Source organism: Cibotium barometz, chromosome 6 (genome assembly GCF_041138505.1).
Source record: "Cibotium barometz isolate CiBa-2024 chromosome 6, ASM4113850v1, whole genome shotgun sequence".
Classification (NCBI taxonomy): Eukaryota; Viridiplantae; Streptophyta; class Polypodiopsida; order Cyatheales; family Cibotiaceae; genus Cibotium; species Cibotium barometz.
The window spans coordinates 41,681-61,801 of NC_141051.1; the positions used below are offsets into that span (position 1 = coordinate 41,681).

General features: G+C 42.1%; 1 pseudogene across 1 annotated transcript; it reads right to left on the reverse strand.

Moving 5' to 3' along the window:
- Positions 1 to 12,972: 12,972 nt before the first annotated feature.
- Positions 12,973 to 16,202, reverse strand: LOC147637312 (UDP-glucuronate 4-epimerase 1 pseudogene; annotated as a pseudogene). Its single transcript, XR_015265980.1, has 4 exons — positions 15,927 to 16,202; positions 15,671 to 15,769; positions 15,068 to 15,316; positions 12,973 to 14,998 (listed from the first exon to the last, which is right to left on the reverse strand). The product of XR_015265980.1 is annotated as a UDP-glucuronate 4-epimerase 1 pseudogene (transcript).
- Positions 16,203 to 20,121: the final 3,919 nt, after the last annotated feature.

A 20,121-nucleotide genomic window follows, 5' to 3' on the forward strand; every position in this document is an offset into this window, starting at 1 on the left:
CTTCAGTGGAACACCCAAGTTTGAGATTATAAGAATGAGAGCTCTCCCTTATGTAGAGAGGGGAGGGCTAGCTTTTGCCTCTTTGCATGTGGGATAATTCAGCCTTTTGTTGTGAAAAAACAAGCTTAGGACATGAAGAACCCAACACAACAAACGGCGCTCGAATCGGATAAGTAGAGCTCTCTAAACAAGTAAAAGAAGCTCAATAGCATCTCATGCAAGCTATGGGTTTTGAACTCATGACCCCTTTCATTAGAGTCACAAGCCTTAACCATTAGGCTAGAGTGGACATGTTGACTCTACATGCAAAAATAAGTTACATAAGGTAACTATAAGACTAGAGAGATGCATAAAATAGGTGGAGGGTTTTCCCAATAGTAGCAGAACCAAGCATGGGAGGTCTCATATGCTGTTACGCCGATGCTCCCAAGGGTTGCTTTACAAAGGTGGTCCACGCTAAAAATAGTACTTACTAAAAATAGAAAGTTACAAATTAGAGGTTCGAAACCTTGATCTGACAAGATAGGAGCGCAGCTTCCTTGGATTTCTCCAGCAAATCATAGGTCTAGGTATATGCTTCAGCTCGGGATTTTGTTGGCAAAGCCGAAAAAGTTTAGGGTTTAGGGAGGCCCCTAAGTTTAAAGCTTTGGTGTACTTAGAGTAGTCAAGCTTAAGAACTAGGGGGATCCGCTTACTCGAAGAGGTTTCTCGATTGGAAGCTTTTAGAAGTAGAGCTGTTCGCATATTGTACTTGATCTTGCTGAAAGTTTTCCGAAGGAGAGAATCCGAATATCCTCTACCTCGAAGTCGTTGGAAAAACAAAAGCTTTAGCTTGATGTAGCTTTGAAGCGTGCTTTCCCTGATGACATAACGCTTAAGTTCTCTAATGATGAAGGCTTCCTTTTGATGACTAGGGTGCCAAGAAGAGAAAGGGAGGTATTGATACCTGTTCAGCTCTTTCTGAAAACAACTAGTAGAAAGCTTTTCTGTGGTTTGAAAATTAGTACCTTTGAAGAGGTGAATGTCCAAAAAATCCACAGATGAATTGGAGATGACATGTGTTATCTTGATATGCTCCTGAAGATCTATTGCATAGTTGCTAAGATGTTGAAGCAAAGTGGTGTGAGACCCATGCCAAAAACCTAAAGCGTCATCAATGTATCTTTTGTAGTAGAGTAGCTCTGTTGTGGGATGTACCTGTTCTTGAAGGTTTTCAAATAACATAGAAAAAGGCAGGCATAGACAACAGCAAAATTACTACCCATAGCAGTGCCTCTGATTTGATGCCAAAAAGTGCCATTAAACTCAAGATAGTGGTTCTTGAGAACAAGAGAGGCAATTGTCATGATGAGGTTGAGCTCTACATGGTTGAAGTCACCCTGTATCATCATCTTGAGGGCATGCAGTCCTTCTTGGTGGGAATACTGGGGTACAGAGATTCCACATCAAATGTGAAGAGGATAATTTCTTGTGGTAGATGAAGCTCAAATAACTCTTTAATCAGAGTGAGGGAGTCTTTTAGATGTTGCTTTTGTTGGAAGAGAATGGGGAAAAGCTTATGATGAAGCCATATAGACACATTCTCAAAAACAAAGCCATTGTAAGAGCAGATTGGCCTTCCAACCACTGTAGGTTTGTGGATTTTGGGCAAGAAATAAAAAGAGCAAACTCTGAACCGTTGCTCTGGCTTCTGCAAAATAAACTTTGCTTCATCCCTTGAGAGCACACTAGACTTTTGACAAATGCAGGCAAGCCTATCAAACAGTTCATTCAATGGAGCTTGGGTGACTGGGAGATAGACCTGTTGATCTAGAAGTTGCCGATCACCTTCATTAAGATACCATGATTTATCAAGAATTACCAAACCAAGGTTTTTATCTGCTGGCTTGATAATGATGTTATGGTTCTTTATCAATCTGTTAAGGGCTCTTCTCAAATGAAGTGGAAGCTTGTTCTGAGGAAGTCGCTCACATGAAGAGATTTAATTTTGAAGTATGACTCTTCCAGTGTTGATGATGTCTTCCAGAGGCTGATAAACTTTAGAAGGATTCCAATTCGGGTTTGCAACTCGAAAAGGAGGAAGAGGTCTATCTGGTGCATTTCTGAAAAACCATCAAAGACGAAGTTGTCTTGCAAAATTATCATAGTCTTTGGTTAGATGTGTTGAATCCGGAAACTTTGACGGAGGAATATATCCCAAACCAAGTCCTAGAAGCTTTTTCTCGCTAAATGAAAGCTTGTACTAAGAGAGATTGTGGATAGCAGTGTTTGAAACACGTTGATCCACCTCAGTTGGGGTCTTTCTAGAGAAAAGCAATAGAGCATAGCGCTCGGGATCTTGGAGAGGGAGCCAGAAGAGGTGCCTTAACGCCGGGGATTTCGAGACCGAGATCGGCTCGGTGGAGCGGATCTGCTTCGTGAATTTTGTCGATTTTGTTTCTGTCCCGAACAAGATTTCTGGGTATTGCGGCCTTGTCGAGAACAGGAAGACTGTGCAGAGGAGGGGGTGGAAGTCTTCTTCCTTTGAGGTTGATTTCCACCCCCTTGCCGGTTTCCCCGCTGGTTTTTTGGCTGGGTAGACTTGCCTTTATTTGGCTTGCTTCCCTGCTACTTACCTTGGTGGTTGTTTTGCCGGTCTTTCTGTTGATTGCCTTTTTTAGAAGCTTGGTTGCTTCTAGTTTTCTTCTTGTTGTTGTTCTGGCTATTGTTTTGGCTTTTCTTTTGTTGATTATCTTTCCGTTTTTTGTTTGTCCCACCTGTGTCATTTGCTAGACTTTTCTTTAGCTTGTTGATCTGTGCTTGAACTTGCTTCTGAACTTGCTCTTTGACTAGCTTGGCTATAGAGGGTTCAGTAGGAAGAGATTCTGCATCTCCCATGGCTTGATCCTGTGCAGCTTTCCTCTTGGTGAAAGCAGCTTGCTTGATCTTAGAGTTAAGAAGATGAGAGACCCTGAAATTATTTATGGCAGTTTTGAAATCTTTGAGCAGCTTGTTCTTCCAAGTCTTCATGGTGTTTTCCCATAAAGCGTGTGGGCTGTCCGTGAGTTCTAAAGCAGCCATGAGGTTCAGGATTTCCTGGAGACTGGCTTCAAAACTGGAGGCATAAGCATCCAGCTTCTTTTCTTGATTCTCTACCAGCTTTGCTTGGGCTTCAATGAGGACTTCCAAGCAGCTGCTCCTGTAATTTTTACAAAGATCTTGTAGAGTTTGATTGAGAAAGGCCTGTCCTTGTTCATCTTGCACAGTAAGGCGGGGTGGTTTGAGTCGAAGACTGTTAGGTACGGTGCCTTCTTCTCTTTGCTCTCTAAGCTTTTTGAGGTAAGCTTGACTTTTCTCAAAAGCTAAAAACATCTTCTTGTACTCCTCGATAGACTTCTTCAAGAAATCTTTAAGGTGAGAAGGTTGAGTGATGGGAAGAGTAGGTATAGCAAAAAGGTGATCATAGGATGATGATGAAGCACCAAGTGTAAACCTGTATTGGTTTTGTGCATTAGCAGTATCTACGGAATCATCCATTCTTCGCTTAGCACGTTCTCTTTCTCCAAAAGGAAATTGAAACGCTCCCTGGCTGGTAGAAGGGTTGTCTTGACCTTCGTTTGCTGCCTCTGGGATAGTGTTCAAAAGCACCATGATAGCAAAGGTTTAGGGTTTAGGGGTTTTTTCAGGTGTGCGGTTGTGGAGTGATAAAGATAAATAACCGGTAGCTGCGGCAGCTAAAAGTAGCTGCAGCAGCAAAAAATAAATTTTTCGGGGGCCGGTTACGTGATAGTGAAGTGATGTCAAGTGGAGTGTATGTAAGATATGGTGTTAAGGTGTGAATAGTATGAACTTAAGATGGCCACGCATTATGACCAAAAAGTCCAAAATCCCACCTCACGAGGACAAACAGCTAGCCGAAAAATACGACCAGTTGCCCACGTAAACTAAAGGCTAAGATGTGGGGATAACAACTTGCCCCGCAAAAGAAACGACTAGTTGCCCACCAAACCAAAGGCTAAGATGTGGGGACAACAACTTTCCGCAAAAGAACGACTAGTTGCCCTCAAAAATAAAGGTAAGAGGAAGGGAAGGTGCATCAATCGAAATGACACTTAGCATGCCACGCAATATGACATATGCCAGATCGAAGGAGCATACTCAGTAGAAAGACACTAAACCAGCCAAATTAATGACCAAGTGCCTCTTGCTAAGCACCAAAACAATGGCCTTACTCACACACACAAGAAAGACACTTTACTAGCCCAAAAAAGGACTAAGTGCCTCACATACACAAAACACAAGACAAAATTTGATTTAAGAGACAAAAAAGACTTTAAAAAGTCGATTTCTTGCATTAACTTGAGGGTGTAGTTCCAAACTAGTTTCGCTCTAGAGTGAGCTCTTCAGTGGAACACCCAAGTTTGAGATTATAAGAATGAGAGCTCTCCCTTATGTAGAGAGGGGAGGGCTAGCTTTTGCCTCTTTGCATGTGGGATAATTCAGCCTTTTGTTGTGAAAAAACAAGCTTCGGACATGAAGAACCCAACGCAACAAACGACGCTCGAATCGGATAAGTAGAGCTCTCTAAACAAGTAAAAGAAGCTCAATAGCATCTCATGCAAGCTATGGGTTTTGAACTCATGACCCCTTTCATTAGAGTCACAAGCCTTAACCATTAGGCTAGAGTGGACATGTTGACTCTACAGGCAAAAATAAGTTACATAAGGTAACTATAAGACTAGAGAGATGCATAAAATTGGAGGGTTTTCCCGATAGTAGCAGAACCAAGCATGGGAGGTCTCATATGCTGTTAAGCCGATTCTCCCAAGGGTTGCTTTACAAAATAGGACTTACTAAAAATAGGACTTACTAAAAATAGAAAGTTACAAATTAGAGGTTCGAAACCTTGATCTGACAAGATAGGAGCGCAGATTCCTTGGATTTCTCCAGCAAATCATAGGTCTAGGTATATGCTTCACCTCGGAATTTTGTTGGCAAAGCCGAAAACGTTTAGGGTTTAGGGTTTAGGGTTTAGGGGTTTTTTCAGGTGTGCGGTTGTGGAGTGATAAAGATAAATAACCGGCAGCTGCTGCGGGCAGCAAAAAATAAATTTTTCGGGGACCGATTACGTAATAGTGAAGTGATGTCAAGTGGAGTGTATGTAAGATATGGTGTTGAGGTGTGAATAGTATGAACTTAAGATGGCCACGCACTATGACCAAAAAGTCCAAAATCCCACCTCACGATGAGGACAAACAGCTAGCCGAAAAATACGACCAGTTGCCTACGTAAACTAAAGGCTAAGATGTGGGGACAACAACTTGCCGCAAAAGAAACGACTAGTTGCCCACCAAACCAAAGGCTAAGACGTGGGGACAACAACTTGCCGCAAAAGAACGACTAGTAGCCCTCAAAAATAAGGAAAATCACTGGTTTGAAGCCCTCATAAAAACAGAGAAAAAGAGTCACTTGGTGGATGAAATAAGAGCTAGTTTTTGTAAAAATCACTCAATTAATGGGTTGTACACATGCCTTGGAGTGTTAGGCAACTATATATGCTTTCAATTACTACTACAAAGCTCTCAATTCACCTCTACAGCAGGCGGCGTAGATTATACAGAGAAAACAGAGTACTTTTCTCATACTTTTGATAAGTGGAGACCAAATTCCAGTTGTGTGGTTAATTAAACCCACATTTTGCTTAGCAATTGTGTAATACACAAACCCAAGGAGGTTGCTACATGTTTGGTTGAAGCAATTATGCATTATGGAGCTGAAAATGAGCTGATTAAACAGGATGTCTACTGTGATTAGTGAAACAAAGGGTGATTAATCGACTAATTACTCTCTCATCTTAAACAATTAGTCTAATTCCTTTTACATAGAGTTAGTGGATATCGTTGCTAAGCTAATGAATGCCTGGTCTCCCAATTTAGACAAGCATTGAAGAAATTAGACTAATGGTTTCTACTGGTTTTTCTCAAAACAGAGAAGGTTTAGGGTTTAGGGTTTAGGATTTAGGGTTTAGGGTTTAGGGTTTAGGGTTTAGGGGGTTTGACAAAATTAGTATGTACACACCTTGGTTGGTGTTGATATGAAACATTGAGCTTGTTTAGGTGTCAATGCAAGTTATCCACACTTGATTGAACCACTACATTGCAATTTGAAGCCTTGGAAAGCACGCCAAAATAGGATACCTTGGACTGCGTATGCCAGTTCATTTTGGATGCAATCAGTTTGATTTTCTACATCAAAAGTGAAGTTTGTTGAGTACTTTGGAGTATCTGGAACACTTATTAGAGTGTGGTTGAGCTGAGGAAGGCTCGTTTACAGATTTGGACGTGTGCAGAAGGTGCATTTGCATTGAGCAAATATGTCAGACAACCCAGTACAAATTGTGGGTGAAAAGTTAGATAGAAAGAACTTCCAGGCGTGGAAGTACAGGATCAAAAGTTTTTTGAAGGAAAAAGATTTTTGGAATCTTATTACAGGGGCGGAGCCAGAGCCGGAACTACCCGGACAACCTACATAGCAACAGGTTATAGCTCATAAAGCAATGGTCAGAAAGAGCATACAAAGTTTTGCATTACCTGTCTATATGTATCTCAGATGCTATACTCATACATATACATGATGCTGAGAATCCCAAGGATGCATGGGATACATTGGTAAAGCTGTTTGATACAGACACTAGTGCTCACAAGTCTAAGTTGAGACAACAGATTCATAATGTGAAACGAAAAGGAAGGAGCATCCATGATTATGTACAAGAGATAAAGAAGTATGCAGATGCATTAGCAACAATCAATGCCTCCATGCCTGATGATGATCTGGTAGACATTACCTTGCATGGTCTTGGCAAGGAGTATAAGTCTTTTGATACATCCATCTCGGTTCGGAGTACAGGTTTACCAGATTTTGATGAGTTGGTTTCACTCTTGCTTGTTGAGGAAATCAAACTCAGTGACTCCTTTCATGATGCATCTACTAGCCATGATGATAATGGCAGAAATCAAGCTTTCTATTCACAAAGGGGATTTAGACGTAGGGGGAGATTTGCATCACGTGGCCGTGGTAATGGTCGTGGATGGCAGGATAGGTCAGCACAACAGAATTTTCAGCCTACATATGGTGCTAGAGGTGGTCGTGGATATACACCTCAGAGAGGCAGATGTAATCCTCATGGTAGAGGACGTTGGCAAGGCCAACAAACATCTATGTAAAATGTGGAATGCCATTACTGTGGGAAATTTGGTCATATAGCACGTGATTGTTTCCGCAAACAAAATGATTTGAGAGGGGATAGAACACAACATGGTGGACATTATGCACAACATGGTGGAAATTATGCATCAAGCAGTAATGATAACAGTGCAAATCACTTGTTTGCCACCATGAAACATGTTGTGGGATCTATGATGTCGAATGGTGAAAGTGATGACACTTGGTATATGGACTCTGGAGCATCAAACCATATGACTTGTCATGGCGAATGGTTTGAGCATATGAAGCCTATGGATGTGAAAGGCTATGTGGAGACAGGAGATGATACCCAACATGCTATCACACATGTTGGAAGTGTACCATTGGTTATGCACAATGGTGAAACAAAGTCTATGGCAGATGTCTTGTATGTGCCTTCTATTACAAAAAGTTTGGCCTCAGTTGGTCAAATGGTGGAACAGGGATTACAGGTTTGTTTCAACGAGCATGGTTGCTTCATTGAGGATTTCAAAAATGGATGTAGAGTCATTGCCAAAGACAAGAAAGAAGGCAGGTTATTTAAGTTGGATGCTGGGATTCTTGAGTTGAAATCAGCCATGTTCTCTAAAAGCCGAAATGTCGTACAAGACATTGACATGTGGCATAAAAGGATTGGACATGTGAACATACAAAGGTTAAAGAACATGCAGGCAAGAGGCATTGTTAGTGGGTTGCCTAGATTCAAGTATGATGGAAATATGCATGTTTGTGATGCGTGTCAGTTTGGAAAGCAGGCGAGGTTGCCGTTTCCTAGAGAAGGCAACATGAGTAGCAGGCCACTTGAAATAGTTCATAGCGATGTATAGGGTCCTGCACAAAACCCATCCATTAAAGGTAGCTTATATTATGTGACATTCATTGATGATTTCAGTTGAATGACTTGGATTTACTTTCTCATAGAGAAAAGTGAAGTGTTGGGAAAGTTTATGGACTTCAAAGCTTTTGTAAAGAAGCAATATGGCTCTTGGATAAAATGTTTGAGCATGGCAAAGCCATCGCTAGCGGTTGCCAACCTTGAAGAGGTTATGCCACAAAAAGTTGGATTTGCCGAAAGAGGCTGAGAATGGATTGACGTCAATGCAAACTCAAACGGACAACAGGTTTCAAATTCCAAAGAGAACCCCTGGAATGCTATTGGGCTATCTTGGGACCTTCAGTCAGAGTTCATGCGCCATTGATTGCCTACCACTTGTTATCAGCTAATCTCAGGAGAAATGACTTTCTCCCACATCATCAGAACTAAATTTAACCCAGTGGTAGATAGAGGGTAGGATAAATATACTATTAGCAGTGATTACAAACTTAGAAAGCTACTGCTACACCATTAATCTATATGTACCTTCGCGTGTCAGGTCACAACAGTTTCCACCAAGTCTTGACTACAGATTTGCTGTGAATTTCATAATTTCCTGAGACAAGCTTCTTCATGCAACAAGCTTATCATAACAGGTTTCCCACTTCTGTGCTGCTGTGACCAGGGGCCATAACAAATGCCGCAGAAGAAAATGCGCACTTAGCTCAAACTATGGGTCATGTGCATAGATTCTGTCAAAGTTTGATGGATCGTTCAAGGTGAGAAAGGACAGAAGACCTTGCAGAACTGACCCAAAGATTTGTTGATCAAAATAAGTATTTCTGAGCACTAAAAGCAAAGCTATCTGGCACAATAATGTGAACTGAGATGGAGCCACAGGTGCATTCCCACTTTAAAAAAAGTTCACAAATGACCATACAGCCTATGATAATGCACTACAAAAGACTATCAGACACATGCCATGTCCGCAAGTTAAGAAGTATAAAAACAAAATAAGACACCAGAAGAAACACAACCACAAGACCGATGACTCCTATGAATTCACTTTCATGTCATTCATACTTAAACCATAATAAGTTAGATACCACTTTACAATTATTTTAAGACTAGTTTGCAAGTCGATAGTTGGTCGGTAATCCAGTTCAGCTTGGACAAGGGTGATGTTGGCGTGTGTATAAGGGACATCATGGCAACCAATCTTGCCTTGTACCTGCTCACTGAACCATCAGCATTGTGCTTGACTTTATACACCCACTTACATCCAATTGCCTTCTTTTCCTTAGGTAAAGGTATTAACTCCCATGTTGTATTTGCATCCAATGCTGCCATCTCCTCATCCGTGGTATCTTCCCATTTCTTATTTTCAATTGCCAGCTCAAAGCAAGTGGGCTCAACCTCCTGTATTTATTTTACCATGTAAGCATAATGATAGCAAACCCTAATGTATATTGCAAACCCTAACCATAGAGGAAAGCCATCTCCCTTCTCACACAATGCATAAAGCCATAATCCATAATACACAACACACTATGTGTTGTGTCCGCACACATCTAACCCTAGCTAATGTCCACACACTATGACCAGCTAGACGCGGTCATTTATGTCTCACACATGTTCCTACCTAACATGCCAGCACATAACACAACTGGCACAAGCTGACATCGAGCTTGAATCTCAACAGCCCCTCTCAAGCTCATGATGTACTGCCATAGATAAAGATGTAGATGAGCTTGGACTATCAAAGCTCTCAACACTCCTCCTCAAGCTCATCCCACGTACTACTCCCAACATAGTACGGAAGCACTCAAACTTCTCCCTGCTAAGTGGCTTTGTAAAGATGTCGGCCACCTGCTCTTCAGTCTTCACATACTGCAAATCCACTGTACCATCCAACACTCTCTCTAACAAAATGATAGTGGACCTCTATGTGTTTGATCCGCGCATAAAAAACTGGATTCTTGGCCAACTGTATGCTACTCATGTTGTCACAATGAATGACAACCTTGCCATCAATAGGCTCACCCAAATCAACCACTCTTTAACCATACTCCTTCACATGTAGCAATGGATGCACCCCTGTATTCAGCCTCTATACTAGATAAAGCAACAGTAGGTTTGCTTCTTGCTACTCCAACTCACCACGGCACTTCCAAATGTAAAGGCATAACCACCTAATCGATGCTAGAGTTGAGAGGCATTGGGACTGGACACATACATCTTTCTTGCGTGTGGTTGCAAGGGCCTTCCTGGCACCATTTTACAGAAATTGTATTAATGTCTATCTTTGTAGAGCAAGAGGGGCATGCCCCCGTGAGGATGATTTGTCTCTCTAGAGCTTTTCTCATGATTTTTGGAAGTATTGGAACGGCTCCTCGTTTTCAATGCATTTTCCAATGAGTAAAATTACAAATGGTATGTTACAAAAGGGGGACATTAAACAGAGATTGAGAAAAGGTGCTTGGTTACCTTAATTTCACCTGTCAACAAGGTGTTGGTCAAGTTTATCAAAAGAAGAGCTCAAACATTAATCCTAGAAATTATTCATAACACTCGAGAGAGAATTTTTCAAGACCCTAGAATCTTGGATAATATTTGAGGTTGCAAGTTTTCCTTAAAACTTGGAGAAGATATGTAATCGTGTAGATTGGGATTTTTTGGTAGGGTAATTGAGGACATTAAGCCTAGATGGATCACTCGAGAATCACTGGAGTGAGCAATAGAGTTATCATTGGCATCCATTCTTGCTCCTTTTTTTTAGTAGATGTTGCTTTAGATGCCTTAGCAAGCACAACTAATCCACACACTCCACAAGAGCTTTAGGCTAGGCCACTTTTGCTTTGGAAAGATTCGTGAGACGCATATCTACAATGACATCCTACTTATTTTTGCTCTTTAGAGAGGTGATGGATCATCTTTTGGAAGCCAAAGCCACTAGGTCTAGTGAAGTGGTTGATCTACTAGACATGAAGTATGCTATGATGATATGGACCTATATGTAGAGATGTTGGAGTGTTTGTCAAGCCTTAGAGGTGTTTTAAGGGAAAAATTAACTGGGACAAATCTATGAGTTTCATGACAATCTAGATGCAATATATGTTTGTATTGGTGTAGCGAGAATAGAACACCAATCGTGCCTTCACACCACAACGGCTTGACAAAGACTCATACATGTGGACCTCTAATGGTACATATATCCTGATATAATGGGGTTGTTGGACAAGTGGAAACTCTAGATTGGGGAGTTAAGCTTTAGCGACTATGGATTAATATAAGCTTGTGGTGCAATGTCATATTCGTATGTAGACCCTGTGACTTGTTCCTTGAGAGATGAGATATAATTTTTGTTTTAACTTTCTCAACGAGCCAAAAGAGTTATTTCCAAAAACTTAGCAAGGTATCACAGAATAAATTGGTATTTTTTTACGCTTAGTGATGCCGATATTGTTCCACACCGCTTCATGAACTTAAGAATCATTCCTTCATGCTTCAATTTCAGGAGTGCAACACTTGAATTTTTTCATGTCAATTGGATGTCCTTATTCCTAGCATGTTAGATGGGGCTCGGATGTCTTCGCCCGATACCCTAAAATCACTCTAGCGTACTACTTACATACACAAAATGATGAGGTTCTCGATAAGATGTAGTTGGGTTGTTTTTGCCTCTATGATACCCCAAAATCACTCAAATATGATGGCAGCATTACAACTCTCTCTCTCTCTCTCTCTCTCTCTCTCCACACACACACACACACACACACACACACACACATGCACACACACACTCTCTCTCCCAACGTCCCACCACCCGCCTTAGTCACGTCGCCGCTCCGCCCAAGTCCCAATGTGTTCCTTTTACCATCTATATCTATATATAATATAACACGGCTTCACCTAAAGAGCCATGTGTCATTTTTTTCCCCTCCCACGTAGAGCAGGATTCATCGTCATTGCCCTCCCTCCCCGTTTGCATTTTAGAGGTTGCAGAGTATTCATCGGTCCTTCCCAGACTACATTGCAGAGGTTTCCTCTGGGTTCAAATTCACATCTCCTTTGTCTTCATGTTGTGCTGGTTGGTGTTGCAGCTTGATGTGGATTTCTCTCTCTCTATGGCCTTAAGAGAATATACATATATTAAATTATTTCAGTACTTTTACTTGAACTATATTAGCCTTAAAACAATATAGAAATGTGTTTAAAAAGTAAAGAACTTTCTTAATGGTCGCTAATACTTTAACTTTTAGAGAGACAATTATATGGCTCGCTATATAGTGTTGGTGTATAATAGAGTTATTAGGGTTTTGTTATATATTGACTAAGATTTAAAGAGATTTTTGGAGAGTCTTAAGATGTTCATTTTGGATTTCAGCAATGGAGATCTAGAATGATAACAGTGGCTCAATTATCGCAGTGGCTATGTATGGAGCTTCCAATTCTAATATAGCTTTGTCTACCCCACCTGAGCTGATGAATGTTCGAGTTAAGAAACACTTTGCTCAGTCAAGGTCTCCATCAGGATAGCCAAGTTCTAAACATTTACAAACTCTTATAGATATATGCGAGCGCACTGAGAAAAATCAAGTTGCTTGCAAGGAGTACTTAAATGCCCTTTGGGATGAGATCCGTGGAAGTGGCACCCAAAGGGGAGATATTCTAAGAGATGAGTTGACACATCATCTTCATCGCATTCTTGATAGTAGTGGTTGTATGGAGGCCAACTAATTAAACATGATTTTCTTTATGATAAATTTGCATGTTGAAATTAGGAAACATTTAGGCGGATGTACTAGGGAATGCAAAGAACAAGCCGATTATTTAAAAGAGCAAGTAAATACATTAAGCTTGGAGGTATTAAGTTTAAAGATATCGATTAATCTACTCAATGATATTATGAAAAAGATATGAAAAGTTGCAGAGTGTAGAGTTTAAAAATCATACTTAGCACATGAATGCAAAAATCAATGATAATGTTGATGATCTGCCCTATCCACGACCTCTCCCATGTCACCAAGTAGCTTCTGAAACCAAGCTACCATAGTAGCACCCTTGTACTCTACCTCTGTACTCGACAAGGCAATTGTTGGCTGCTTCTTACTGCCCCAACTCACAGCAGCACTCCCAAATGAGAACATAAAACCACTAGTAGGTCTCCTGTCTACAATACTACCAACCCAATCAACATCTATGTACCCATGTAACTATATCTCTGTACCAGCCTCATAGAAAAGTCCATAATCAACTGTAGACTTTATGTACCTGAGGATTCGTCTAGCCGCATCCAAGTGTGGCTTCTTAGTGGCTTGCATAAACTAACTCACAAGTACATAGCTCAATTCTGGCCTTGTAATGGTCATGTAGATCAAACTACCCACTATACGCTTGTATGTAGTGGGGTCCTCCAAAAGCTCACATATATCTGCGGAAAGATTTGTGTTCTGCTCCAATGGTACTGAAATAGGCTTACAGCTTGTCATACCATACTTAGACAACATGTCCAAGCCATACTGCCTCTATAATAGCAAAATGCCATGAGGTGATCTCACCACCTCTCTGCCTAAGAAATACCACAGCTCACCCAAATCCGTCATCTCAAACTTCCACTTCAAAAGCATCATGACATCATGTATATATGCATCACTATCACCGATGATAATCAAGTCATTCACATAGATGACTAATATCATGATCCCTTTATCTGCCTTTTTCACATATAGTGAAAAATCTATATTGGATATCTGAAATCCAATGGTAACAAGATACTCGCCGATCTTGTTTGACCATGCTTTGGGTGCCTACTTCAAGCCATACAAGGCTTTATGTAACCTGCACATAAAATCTGGATGTGCATCACTCTCTTAACCTGGTGGCTGCATCATGTACACTTCTTCTTATAAATCACCATGCAAGAAAGCATTCTTTACATCCATTTGATGTAAAGAACAACCCTTTGCTGCAGCCATTAGCAATGACAGCTTTCACGATTGCCATTCTTGCAACCCGGCTGAATGTCTCTTCATAGTCTATGCCATAAGTCTGCGCATTTACAGGTGAGGTGTTCCCCAAATTGAAAATACGGAATTGTGCTGGTCCCTTCTTTTTGCCCCTGCTTCCAGTACTCTTCTTGGCTGTATCAAGAGTTCCTACACAGCCTTTTACAATGTCATCAATGAATGTGAAATCATGAGCCAGATCAGCCTGTTTAGGTCCTTGATACACGGTAATCGCCTTGCTCGACAATATATCACGTGTGAAACTGAAATAAGCCATGTCTGGTCGTCCCCAAGACCCATAAACAGTGAAGAATCTTAATCCCTTGATGGAAAGCCCATATATGTGATTGTATGTGTGTGTTATCTCTTCCCCAGCCTTCTTGGTTGCTGCATACAAGCTCGCTGGTCTGTCAGTTCGGTCAAATTCTGAGAAAGGAACCTTGGTATTAAGCCCGTACACAGAGCTTGATGATGCCCACACAATAGCTGGTTGAGGTTGCGCAGATTTGCAAGCTTCCAACAAAGTAACGAGCCCAGCAATGTTACTGTTGACATAGGAAGCAGGGTTTTCCATCGCATAACGGACACCTGCCTGTGCAGCCAAGTGCATGAAGTGTGTAAATGCTACCATTTCAAAAAGTTTCTTTAGGAGGGCAGCATCATTGATGTCACCCTCAACAACAAAAATACCACGACTTTCAACAAGGCTACACCGGCCCCTCTTTAGAGAAGGATTGTAGTAACTATTGAAATTGTCAAGGCCAACAACACCATCCCCTCTTTTCTTCAAGGCACGAGATACATGCATACCCACAAAACCAGCTGCACCAGTTACCAATACCACTTTACCATCCCTTTTCTTCGGGTGGCAAGAATGCTTTACCCTTTTCTCCCAATCTAATCCTCCCCACAGAGTGCTTGTATGGACAGCCTTGTAATCACTCGACTGCACCAGTTACCAATACCACTTTACCATCCCTTTTCTTCGGGTGGCAAGAATGCTTTACCCTTCTCTCCCAATCTAATCCTCCCCACAGAGTGCTTGTATGGACAGCCTTGTAACCATCGAGTGAGCTCGATATAAAAGCACCAAAACTGTAGCTAGGCTTACAATGCCAGCTATCCAAAGTAAAGGGTTGGCAAAAGTAAAGGACTGCCACCGGTACGACATTCGACTAAAGTAATTGCTTCTCTCAAGTTTCACCTTCCCCGGTGTTGAGGGGAAGGCATCTTGCACCGAAGGAGGCATAACGTTGTAAAACCAGGTTTCAAACTGCACCAAAACAGGAGAACAGGCCACATAAATATTGTGTTTCATCATGCATATGCACTCTATATTTTTATGACCTTGGCACAAAGATGTGTGCCTGACCTTGCTGACACCTCTTGTGGGAATGCACTCGTGGGGATGTGTAAGCAATTGTTGCTGTGGTGCATCTATCATTAGATAGGATGACGTGTGAGATTAAAACTAAACATTCACATATGGTAATACCAAACTGTCACATGCTGCCGCACACACAAGGCACATGGAGCTCTGGAAATAGAAGTGAGCAAAGGCATGAGTGCATGCCCATGTGTGTGTGTGTGTGTGTGTGTGTGTGAGAGAGAGAGAGAGAGAGCATACGCGCGGGTGCATGTGTGCAAGCGCGCGCATTCGCCATGTTAACACGCATTGCCTAGAGAGCGGAAGGCCCACACGCGTGGGCATCTGCCGTTGATATAACTGCAATTACAATTGCCTTTAGAAGGGTTCTACTAGCTGCTTCCTAGAGAATTTAATTACTTCCAATCTTTATTGCAGCAAAAAAAATATTGGTAGGTTCAATCATGACAGCCACACATGCACAGGGGGAGAAACAGACAAGTAATGAGCAAATTACCTCTTTGTTAACAGCTGCTTCAGCCCCGTTCAATCAGCCGCAGGGATCCGAGCACACAACCCGACTGCATCACCAAGCTCTCGCAGAAGATCCACAGGCGAAAACCCTAGAAGCAGAGACGAGCAAAAGATGAAGGAAAAGGGGAGGTAACAGAGCCTGCTGGCTAGGGGCCGAGAATTCAGTGAAAGAGCAGAGAGAAAGCCTACAAAAAATGACCAGAGCGGCAATTTCCTGAAGGCAAAAAAATTAACAACAAGATGAGCTGCCCGTCACAGACAGCTGCCTTCCACCGCCACCTGTCTGGATTTTAACCGGTCTTTAGAGACTAGGTTCGAGTCTCCGAAACGACGTTCTGACCCAGCTCGAAAACAAAAAACAAAAAAAAAGATAGAGACGAGGTCTTATGTTTTCAAATGAGATTCCAAATAGAAAGTCTAGTGTTTATGGCGTCAGCTCGTTAAAAAGTGAGATGTTGTATTTGCCCACCCACTCCACCGTTCTAACCATTACACCCATTGGTGTGTGAAACATTTCTAGAGTGAGCCTCTTGAGAAAATCAATCAGTCTAAAGATGGAGGGCTTCACAAGTTTTTTGAGTTCCGTCTCAACTTGAAAAGGGCTTGCTGCGGAGGAGTGAGATTGGATCGATTCACCAATTTCGAAAAAATGAATTGGGTAGGTGTTACACACTTAAAGCATTTTAAAAATACTTAGGCAAGGGTGTGGGTAAAATGATATAGGGATCAACACCTTGATGCCCCCTTATTTGAAGAAAATGTTTTTGTTACCATATTATAGTAGTGATGTGTGTGAACACACTTAGGACCGCCGGGGCACTTTTTCCCTCACTAGGAGGTTTTTTCCCCCGTGCATTGTATATACGCCCATTATCTTCTAGGGCTTGTTATCTTTCATTTTTGGCACTCATAATACACTACTGTGTTGTGCTCAAGCTTCCTCATCTTCTTGAAGTTGTGTGTGCATTCCTGCAACCCTAATTCCAACAATTGGTATCAGAGCAGGCTTCCTCCTCCCGGGCAGCATCACCGGCACCTGCCGCCTCATCTCCTCCGATTGCAACGAGGTTTCACGAGCGTCTGCAGGTTAGTATATGCCGTTCGTTTCAGAATTTTGATCTGAAGTCATTTCGCCCTCCGTTTTTGCATTCCAAGTACTGCGCAGGCAAAATCGTCCTACTGTGCAGATTTTCTGTCAAGATTAAAATCTGCAGGACAGGTGCCCATTCGTCTGTTTTGGGCTGTGCTACATAGCACAGGTCGATTTTATACAGGTTTACCTCTTACAGACAGCATTTACATCTAGTAGTACAGTCATTGGCCATGGCTGACAACAATGATGTATTCCGCATGTTGGCTGCTGAGGATAAGTTGGATGGCACCAACTATCCATTGTGGGCATATATGATGCGACATGTATTGGTAGCAAAGGGGTTATGGAACATTGTGCAGGGTATTGATGCACGTCCTATTGTGGCTGGGAATGCTGCAAACACATCAGAAACAGGTACTGTTGATGATGGTGCAGGCACAAGTGCTGTAGCAGCTGTTCGAGAACCACCACTTTCAGCAGAGCAGATTCGTTGGGATGGTAGAGATGCGCAGGCTCATGCCTTGATTGCGCTGTCTGTCAAACGTACCATTATCCCACATATTCGCTCTTGCAGGACTTCTAAGGATGCTTGGGATGTACTTGCCACATTGTATCAGGCAAGAAATGAGGCTCGTGTTGCTTACCTCCGAAAACAGTTGGAGAGTGAGCATATGAACGAAGGTGATTCTATGGATAGCTTTTTGACAAAGATCAAGGATTTCAAAGAGCAGCTCATTTCTGCAGATGAAATCCTGTCAGACAGTTCACTTGTGCAGACTGTTTTGAATGGTCTACCAGATTCTTATCAGGGTTTTGCTTCCACTCTTCGCTTGATGATGAAAGGCAATCCCAATGCCTTATCATTTGAGGAGTTAGTTTCTGTTTTGCTGCAAGAAGACCAGTCAAGGCAAAACAGGAATATTATGCGTGTCGCAGATCAAGCTTTCGTTGCTAGTCAGAGAAGCGGGAAAGGTAAAGCTGGCTTTTCTTCTAGTAAGCAGAAATCTGCAAATGCTGCGCAACCAAAGAAGGAAGACAAAGATGAGAAGAAGGGTGACAAACAGAAGACATTTTGCAAGTACTGTAAGGGAAATGATCATGTCATCAAAGCGTGTCCTAAGCTGGCTGCGAAAGAGGCTAAGAAGAAAGAGGCTGGTATGGCTGTTGCAGATGCCTCTCCTTCTAACAATGAATCTGCTAATGTTGTTCAAGATACAGAATGGGCATTCAATGCGCAGTGCAGTTATGACCCATCTTTGCATGACACATGTATGTCTGCAGTAGATTCAGATGTATGGTACTTTGACAGTGGTGCCACTAAGCATATCACCTCGCAGCGCAGTTTATTCACTTTCCTTGAGTCTGCTCCCACAGGGAATACTGTCACTTGTGCCAATAACTCCTCTTATCCCGTTAAAGGAGTTGGACAGATTGTGCTGAATGTTGCAAATTGCAACACCTTTACACTTTTTGATGCATTGTATGTGCCAGGGATCAAAAAGAATCTGCTGTCAGTCTCCGCATTTGCCAAAACAGGTTTGGTTGTAAAATTTGTGGATGACAGATGTACTGTTCATGATCTCTCTTGTGGTGACATCATTGTAGCATCTGGTTCACTATGTCGAGGGCTGTATAAGCTCAATATGGATGGCAAATGTGTAGAGGATTCAGCATGTGCTATTATGGATACGCAGGCTATTTCAGATGCAAAACTGTGGCATGCACGTTTTGGTCATCTGAATTTTGCAAGTTTGCTGCGCCTGCAGAAATCTGAAATGGTGTCTTCTTTGCCTAAGCTTGAGGCACCTGTCAAGCATGTTTGTGAGGGCTGCATATTAGGTAAAATGCAGCGTGCTTCCTTTCCCAAAGATGGATCAGTGAGAGCTGAACGCAGATTGCAGCTTGTTCACAGTGATGTTTGTGGTCCCATGCAAACTCCATCATTTGGAAACTACCTTTACTTCGTGACTTTCATTGATGATTTTACCAGGCATGCATGGGTATATCCTTTGAAGGCAAAGTCCGAAGTGTTTTTGTGCTTCAAACAGTTTTTGGTTATGGCTGAAAATGTGTCAGAAAGTAAGATGGGCACCCTCCGTTCAGATCGAGGGGGGGAGTATATGTCTTCAGAATTTAATGCATTTCTGGCTGAGCGTGGGATAAAACACCAATGTACAGTGCCGTATACACCACAGCAAAATGGTGTGGCTGAGAGAAAAAACAGGTCTCTCATGGAAATGGCAAGATGTATGGTTAAGAGTCAAAGTCTACCACATGGTTTTTGGCTTGAGGCTGTCATGTGTGCCACTTATGTACTAAACAGGTGTCCCACCAAAGCATTACAGGTTGTCACTCCATATGAGGCTTGGCATAGCCGCAAGCCATCTGTTGGCCATTTACGTGTTTTTGGTTGCCTGGCATATGCATTAGTGCCTGTGCAACATCGCAGAAAATTGGATGACAAAGCTGTCAAATGTATTTTTGTTGGATATAGTGCTGAGAGCAAAGGCTATCGTTTGTATCATCCACAGACAAAGCGCATTTTGGTTAGCCGTGATGTTGTATTTGTGGAAGATGCAGTTCAGCCCTTGGTTTCATGTACTAAGGAGACAGATATCAGCTCACGTGATGTCTATGATACATTGTTGCCTCTTTTCAGTGGTGCACAGTCAAGTGCAATACCTCATGAGGCAGTTTTTCAGCCTATGCAGGTTTTAAATGATGGCACAGATCAGCCTATATCTGATGCAGATGTGCATGATGCACTTGAGGATGAGAGACAAGAGATTGAGGGCTCTAGGAACATGCCTAGATGGCTGGTGCAGACTTTGCGTGACAGCAAGTTGGATGCCCCTTTGTCTAGTCGCACTCGTTCTGGCTCTCATGGTGCCTCTTATGCGTTAGATTGTTATGCATTGGCTGTTTCTAGTATGTGCGATGAAAGTGAGCCTGTTTCATTTGATGAGGCACAAAGTTCAGAAAATTGGATGGCTGCTATGCAAGCAGAATACGATGCTATTATGAAGAATAGTACATGGTCTTTATGTGACTTGCCCCCTGGCAAGAAGGCCATTGGCACTAAGTG